The 8,041-nt window shown below is 42.2% G+C and overlaps 1 pseudogene; it reads right to left on the bottom strand.

The window, feature by feature from the left end:
- Positions 1-902: 902 nt before the first annotated feature.
- Positions 903-1,216, bottom strand: LOC131414532 (cyclin-dependent kinase 2-associated protein 1-like; annotated as a pseudogene).
- Between the last annotated feature and the right edge of the window lie 6,825 nt (positions 1,217-8,041).

Below are 8,041 nucleotides of genomic sequence, written 5' to 3' on the forward strand. Positions count from 1 at the left end.
ACTTTCACCCTGCCTATATCATTGCATTTGAAGTGAGTCTCTTATAGATAGCATATAGTTGGGTCATGTTTTTAAATCCAATCTACCTATTTCTATCTTTTAATTGGTGTATTTAGACCATTTGCATTTAATGTTATTATTAATATGTTAGGGCCTAAGTCTTGCATTTAATTTTATTTATTTTAATTTTTTGTTAATGAAAATAAGCTTTATTACCTCAAGTAATAAAAACATACAAAGATGACAACAGCTTTAGTCATTTTTTTCCAGATGTTTTGATCAACTCACAGTAAACACAGATGAAATGTATACAGTCTCAGAACAATATTGTTGTTTGGTTGGCTGCTCTGTCTTTTGTCTTTATAACTTGTGCATTTTTAAATTGACTTCAAAGCACTCATAGTCATGCAAATGCTTAAGCAAAAAAGAAGTTACGTTATGCAGAATCTATAACGTATGGCAAACAGGGACTGGCTACTAAGTAAAGTGTGCTGCCAGTAGTCATTAAAACCAAAATCCTTAGGGTTGTGTTGGCTTATGAAAAGGAACAAGGAACGATTTTGGTTACATAAGTATATTCAACAAAAAGACTATAATGAGAGACTGGTATCTTGGAGGCAGACTACAGTTTGCTATGATAGATAAATTTTAGGTACATCTTTTAAATCAATGCTTTAAAAAAAGAAATACCTGAATAGTTCCCAACTACTTAAAGTGCAAATCCTCATCAACTGCAAAATCTTTTCTGTAGGTTCAGAGCCTAGTGAACCAGGAGAGGGAAAAGGGGAGGAAAAAACTAAACGGTCGCCATTTTGAAAATGTGTTTCATCTAAACAGAGGATAGGAATTATAACTTCTCATCTCGTAAAAAAGTGGAAAACCTTTCAAAACTAACAAGGTGGCTAGGATCTGGCATTCTGTACTGTCTCAGCCAAGCTGTCCCTAACCAGTCCTCTAGCATGAACGATGCCTGGGTGTAGATGGGTCTGATCACTTTCAACCCTTCTATGATGATCAGCAGCTCTGCATATTTGCTTTGAGGTACCTGGCTGTTCCCCGTTCCCTGGGCGTAGCCTAGGGATGGTGGCTGGTAGTCACTCAGCAGCAAGCAGGACTGTGAGGACATTGCTGTGAAGGTGAAAAGTGAGTGGATGCTTGCAGCCTTGTAGAGGGAGGCCACGGACATGTGTGCAGTCAAGTTTAGTTTGCACGACATGCCCCTCCCCTCCAGCCATCAGTGGCAGACGGCACCTGGGTGTAGCCAGGGGCAGGCCCCTGAGTGTGGCAGTGGCGAGGCTGGGCCAACAGTCAGATGGCAGTGGTGGCTTAGCCCTGACCTCTGTATGCTGGTTTGTGTACCCATCTGTGTGTTCACCAAGCTCCTGAGCACTTTTTATTATTTCCATTTTATTTTTTGTTTTCTGTTTTCTCTGCTTTTCAGTTCTGATTTTTTTATTTATTGCCTTCCTATGGGTTACTTGAACACTTTTTAGAATTCCATTTTGATTATCTGTAGTATTTTTTTTTTTTAAGATTATTTATTTATTTATTTATTTTTGTGAGGAAGATCAGCCCTGAGCTAACATCCATGCTAATCCTCCTCTTTTTGCTGAGGAAGACCGGCTCTGAGCCAACGTCTATTGCCAATCCTCCTCCTTTTTTTTTTCCCCCAAAGCCCCAGTAGATAGTTGTGTGCCATAGTTGCACGTCCTTCTAGTTGCTGTATGTGGGACATGGCCTCAGCATGGCCGGACAAGCGGTGTTTCGGTGCGTGCCCGGGATCCGAACCCGGGTCGCCAGCAGGGGAGAGCGCGCACTTAACGGCTAAGCCACGGGGCCAGCCCATATCTGTAGTATTTTTGAGCATATTTCTTTGCATAGCTTTTTCAGTAGTTGCTCTAAGTATCATGTTACATATACCTAACTTGTCAATCATTTTACCAGTTTGAGTAATGTTAGAGAAGCCTTACCTTCTTTCATGTCCCTTTACCCTCCCCCATTTGTAATTGTCTTAAATTTGTTACATATGGAAGCACATCAGACAGTGTTGTATTTTTTTTTTTTTTTGGTGAAGAAGATTGGCCCTGAGCTAACATCTGTTGCCAGTCTTCCTCTTTTCCGCTTGAGGAAGATGGTTCCTGAGCTAACATCTATGCAAATCTTCCTCTACTTTGTACAGGGGACGCGACCACAGTGTGACTTGATGAGCAGTGTGTAGGTCCTCTCTGGGATCCAAATCCATGATCCCAGGGCTGCCAGAGCAGAGTGTGCAAACTTAACCACTACGCCACTGGGCTGGCCCCGACAGTGTTATAATTTTTGCTTTAATTGTCAAACATAATTTTGAAAACTCAAGAGAAGAAAAGTCTATTGTATTTACCCACATTTTTGCTGACTGTTCCTCTTTACTAAGGTTCCAAGGTGCCTTCTTTTATTGTTTCCTTTCTGTTTAGAGAACTCTAGTCAGTCATTCTTGTAGTGTGGGTCTATGGTGATAAATTCTCATAATTTTCCTTTACCTGAGAATGTCTTGATTTCCCCTTCACACCTGAAGGATATTTTCGTTGAGTATAGGAGTCTGCGTTGAAAGTTCTTTTCTTTCAGCACTGAAAAATATTGTGCCACATCCCTTTGGCCTTCATGATTTCTTTTCTTTTTTTATTTTTAAATGAATTTTTCTTTTTTTTGAGCAAGATTGCCTTGTGCTAACATCTGTTGCCAATCTTCCTCGTTTTTCTTTTTTCTCCCCAAAACCCCAGTATATAGTTGTGTATCATAGTTGTAGAGTTATAGCTCTTCTATATAGGACACCACCTCAGCACGGCTTGATGAGCAGTGAGCAGGTCCATGCCCAGGATCTGAACCGGTGAACACCGGGCAGCCGAAGTGGAACACACGAACTTAACTGCTGCACCACCGGGCTGGCCCTGTGGCCTTCATGATTTCTGGTGAGAAATCTGCAGTCATACAAATTATTTTCCACTATGGGTAAGGTGTCATTTTTCTCTGGCTGCTTTCAAGAATTTTTCTTTGAAGTTTATTCTGTTTGGGTTTCCTCAGCTTCTTGAATCTGGAGGTATATGTCTCTTGCCAAATTTGGGAAGTTTTCAGTTATTATTTCTTTGAATAATTTTTCAGTGCTGTCATCTTTCTCTACTTCTGGGACTCTGATGACACAAATGCCAGGTCTTTTGTTATGATCCCACAAGTCCGAGATGCTGTTCATTTTTTCCAGTCTATTTTTCCTCTGTTGTTCAGATTGGGTAATTTCTACTGTTCTATCTTTTATTTCACCGTTTCTTTCCTCCGTCCCCTCCATTCTGCTGCTGAACCCATCAACTGAGATTTTTATTTTGTTCTTTGTTATCTTCGGTTCTAAACTTTCTATTTGACTCTTTATGTCATCTATTTCTTTGCTGAGACTTCCTGTTGTTCTGCCGATCCTTTCTAGTCTTCATTTGTTTCAAACATGTTTGTAATTGCTCATTGAAGCATTTTTATCATGGCTGCTTTACTATCTCCGTCAGGTAATTCTAACATCTTTGTTATCTCAGTGTTAGCAGCTATTGATTGCCTTTTTCGTTCAGTTTGAGGTATTCCTGATTCTTGTATGATGAGTGATTTTTGATTGATACCTGGATGTTTTCATATTGTATGAAACTCTAGATCTTATTTAAACCTCCTATTTTAGTTGGCTTTTCTTTGATGCTGCTCTGATAGGAAAAGGGCACTGCCAACTTGTTACTGCCAGGTGGAGGTAGAAGTCCAGATTCCTCATTCAGCTTTCATTGATACCCAAAGTGGGAAGCCTCTCTTTACTTTGGGACAGGGTTAGGAGTTCTGATTCTCCATATGGTCTCCACTGGCACCATGATGGAGGTAGCCTGGCTTCCTGAAAGTCCTGACTTTTCACTAGACTTCCTCCAATACCACTCCAGCAGGGAGGGGAGGTTGAGGCATGTCTCATTACTGCTTGATGGGGATAGAAGTCCAGGCTCCTCACGTGGTGTCCACTGACACTGTTGCACCAGCCCAGCAGAGGCATTTGGTGCCTTGTCACAGCCTTCCAGGGATGGAAGTCTAAGCTCCCTACTAGGACTTCGCTGGTGTGGGAGAGGCTGAAGCACAGTTTCTCCTTTGGTGTTTCAGTGAAGTAGAGTGGGTTTTGTCTAAAAGTCTTCTGTCTTGCTACAATGCCCATTTTCTGGTCCTTTGGCTGGAAAGAGCGGGCTTTTGCTGAGGCTTTCTTTTGTCTGCATCTGTTGGTGTTTCTGAGTTGCACACGTCTTCAGATTCATATCTTGGATCTATGAGGCAAAAAGAACCCAGGAAATTCACCATCATGACATTCCTTGGGTCGTAAAGTCCTGTCTTTTTGCCATCTTTCAGAGTTTCTTATGTTTGTTTTATATTTTATGTCCAGGGTTTTCAGTTGGGCTTAGTGGGAACAATAGGGAAGAGTACATCTTCCCTACCTTCCTGGAAGCATAAGTCACTGGGTATCTTTTAAATCGTAATAAACACTTGGTGATTTGACTTGGGTACATAATTTTCTCCCTTCCCATTCCTACCCTTCACACAAATACAAAAGAATAAAAGCACCAAATTAGTAACATATTTTAAATTAATTAATAATATAAATATATGTAATTAATTAAAAGGTGTGTTGATTTAAAGAAAAAAATTAAGTAAATAAAATAAAGATATAATTTAAGATACATGTATATCTACCTGTGTAGATATTTTTATACAGGTAGTTACACGAAAGCTAACAGATTCAAAAATATTTACACACAGACTGATGCTGCAAATTGGTGAACTGTGAATACCTTCCAGAGGCTCTCAGATTTCAGGCCTTGGGATAGAAGCTGATCGTTACCCTGGATGCAAAACCCTGAGCAGTGTCAAGAGTAATATGTTCCCTATTCTGCACACAGACAGTGGATCTGGGCACTTTGGCTTGTGGCTTCCTAGTACACATATCCTCATCCATCTGTCCTCCAGGACAGTTACAGCAAGATAGTCAGACAGACAGATAGACACACACACACATTGTGACACACTTGAACGAGGCTAATAGAAAAGTGAGTGAAATGGTTTGAATATAAGAAGGAAAGTCTATGAACAATTAATTAGGAGGCATGGTGTGGGACAAAACTAACATTTGTTGATCATTCACTATGTATCAGATACTCTATAAACATTATCTCATTTAATTCTTAAAGGTTGGTGTCATTACTCTCTTTTAATAAATAAGTAAACCGAGGCTTAGGGAGGTTAAATAACTTGGCTATGATCTCATCTAATAATTGCAGAGCCCAAATTTAACCCCTGAATTGTTGGATTTGAACATCTGCTTTGCTGCCCATCTCTCTGGAAGAAGGCGGGGCCTGGGAGAAAGAAGCGTTAAGAGATAAGGTAATAGAGATGTTTCATAAGTCCATGAGGTGGCCACAGGGGATTGATAAGAGTCACTGGACTTCACTGCCTTCCTCAGTCCCTCCTGTTCTCACAATTATGCTGTGCATTGTCCCAGAGTCTGCAGCCTTCTCTTCCCAGGGTGAACTTTTATTTCAAGGGAAAAGTCTGAGCTGGGTTCTGCTCTCCTCTCAGATCTGAAGGGAGTTGGCCAAGTCTCCCACTCCTGAGTGTACATGACTAAGAGGGATGGGAGGGGGCCCACAGCACAGAGACCTATTGCCAAGAACATCTCAGGGTGGAGAGACCTCTGGAACATTTTTTCCATTCTGCATCAGACAGGGTAAAATTGATTAGCATTTAATTGGTTTCAGCTGTTCTTAACATGTTGCCTAGAAAATGTCGATGTACTTTGCTAAGTTCAATATTCCTTATGGTTAACAGATTGAAAGCCAAAAACACCCTTGAAGAAACACCAGAAATCAGTGTTTTGGATCACACTGAGTTCTTTGCTATTGTTCACCCATTTGGAATGCTCTGGGAATGCTAAATACTTTGGATTGGGCATAAGAAAAAGAAACAAATCTGTGTCTGATAAGACTCTTGGGTAGAGAGCTTCCCAGAAATAAAGATATCTAGATTGCAATCGCAGCTTTTCCTGCAGAGCCATTTGATTTTCCTAAACCTCTTCACCTCTCTGGACTGCACTCAGTTTCCTAATCTAGAAAATGAGGAGAATGAGCTCAATGATCTTAAAATTTGCTCCCTTCTCTCAGATCCTGTAATTGATTTTCATTGTTCTGATGCTTTGGTACAATGCTGGTAAAACAACAGTACAATGCTCTCTAATTAAGAAGTGTGCAGACTAGCCATGGCAGATTGCATCTTGGAACCCAATGAGGGAGAGGTTTCAAAGGACATAAAATGGTTAAGGCTTAATCAATAGGCCCTAGAGCTGAATCAATAGTCTTCAAAGGCCAAAGGACAAATGAGGGGCTGGGAAAATCTCCGACTGCTTCCCTGTGTGTTCTTGGGCAAGGACACTTCAGTCCTCACTCTTCATGTCTCCTTCTATGAAACACAAATAACGACACCTACCTGTTAATGCAAAAATATTTGTTAAGAGGTTTGGTCAAAAGATAGGATGCAAATAGTGTGTATCACACACTGAGGGCCACAGAGGGGGTACCCTACAGGAACTGCTCTTTCAATCCTCCCTCTGCTCTTCCCTGCAGTCCCTTAAATTGCTCATTCTCCAACTTTCTCTTTTCCTTTATTTCTTCTCCCTTGCTACTTTTCTCTTGCTGAATCACCTTCTCTGGGTCTTCTTTTTACCAATGCTCATGGAAGACAGAGGTGGCACCTAGAACAGTGAAAAGCCCAGAGCAGTTCCATTCTGTAATGCAGTTGCTTAAGAGGACCTGAGAAGGAGCCTTCTGAAGGCCTGCTTGCCATCCCCTTAGCTTTAGAGGGTCCACAGCAGTTGTTGCTCCCTTACCACCAAACCTCAAGTTAGCATTCTACTGACCAACTTCCAGTCCTGACCCCAAGGCCTGCGGAACTCCCCATCCATCTCCAGCAGTCCCAGGGGCTTCCTCACTTTCCCCCAGGGCTGTGAGGCAGAATGAGGACTTAGTTAGGCTTGAGCAGAGAGAGCCGTGAGGCACCTCCATTGACCGCTTTTCCCATCCTCTAAAGCTAAGAACTCCAGGGCCGGCCCCGTGGCTTAGCAGTTAAGTGCTCGCGCTCCGCTGCTGGCGGCCCGGGTTCGGATCCCGGGCACACACCGATGCACCGCTTCTCCGGCCATGCTGAGGCTGCGTGCCACATACAGCAACTAGAAGGATGTGCAGCTATGACATACAACTATCTACTGGGGCTTTGGGGGAAAAATAAATAAATAAATAAAGCTAAGAACTCCCCTATACTTCCACAGATGAGTTAATACTAGAAATAGCTCAGACTGCTGGACCCATAGCTGATGCTGCTGCATCCATGGTCCAGGACCCTTTAGGGTCACAGGCTTTCACAATGCGGGCAAGACTAAAGCTGGATTTAGCAAATGCTAGAGCCTTGCTGTGAATGGTAACATTGAAGAGCCGTTGGCTTTGGTTCTTCAGGAGTTAACATCCCCTATGAAAAGAGTAGATTTGTGTTAGCAACACACAGAGCTATGATACTGAAGGCAAGACTAGATATTGAAAGTTTCAGGCTGCTTGAAACTTCACAAGAGTTACTGTATCAATGTGGAGCCCTCTTTCCCAGGGCCAAATCCGAAGCGTGGGAGAGAGATCAGTCTTGTTCATTGACTTACCCACTTGGGGATGCCAACCTCACTAGATTGGAAAATGGATGAATAGTGTTGTCTCCCTCTGGAAATGTCACGTGTTCACTTGGGAGGGGAATGAAGGCTTGGAGGCAGCAAGGTCTTCTCAGTCCCATCTGATGGCTTTTTATCAGCCTGGGTAGGACTGGCATGTGCATGCTCTTCTCCATAAGTAGCAGAACATTCCATCTCTCTGAATACCCCTAAAGGAGCAGAAGAAAATTGAGCCTATTGAGTGAGCCTGCCAGCACAGCAAGTCTACTTGCTACACACAGTTGTGCACTAACTACTCCCTCA

The sequence above is a fragment of the Diceros bicornis genome, chromosome 15 (assembly GCF_020826845.1).
Source record: "Diceros bicornis minor isolate mBicDic1 chromosome 15, mDicBic1.mat.cur, whole genome shotgun sequence".
In the NCBI taxonomy this organism is placed as follows: Eukaryota; Metazoa; Chordata; class Mammalia; order Perissodactyla; family Rhinocerotidae; genus Diceros; species Diceros bicornis.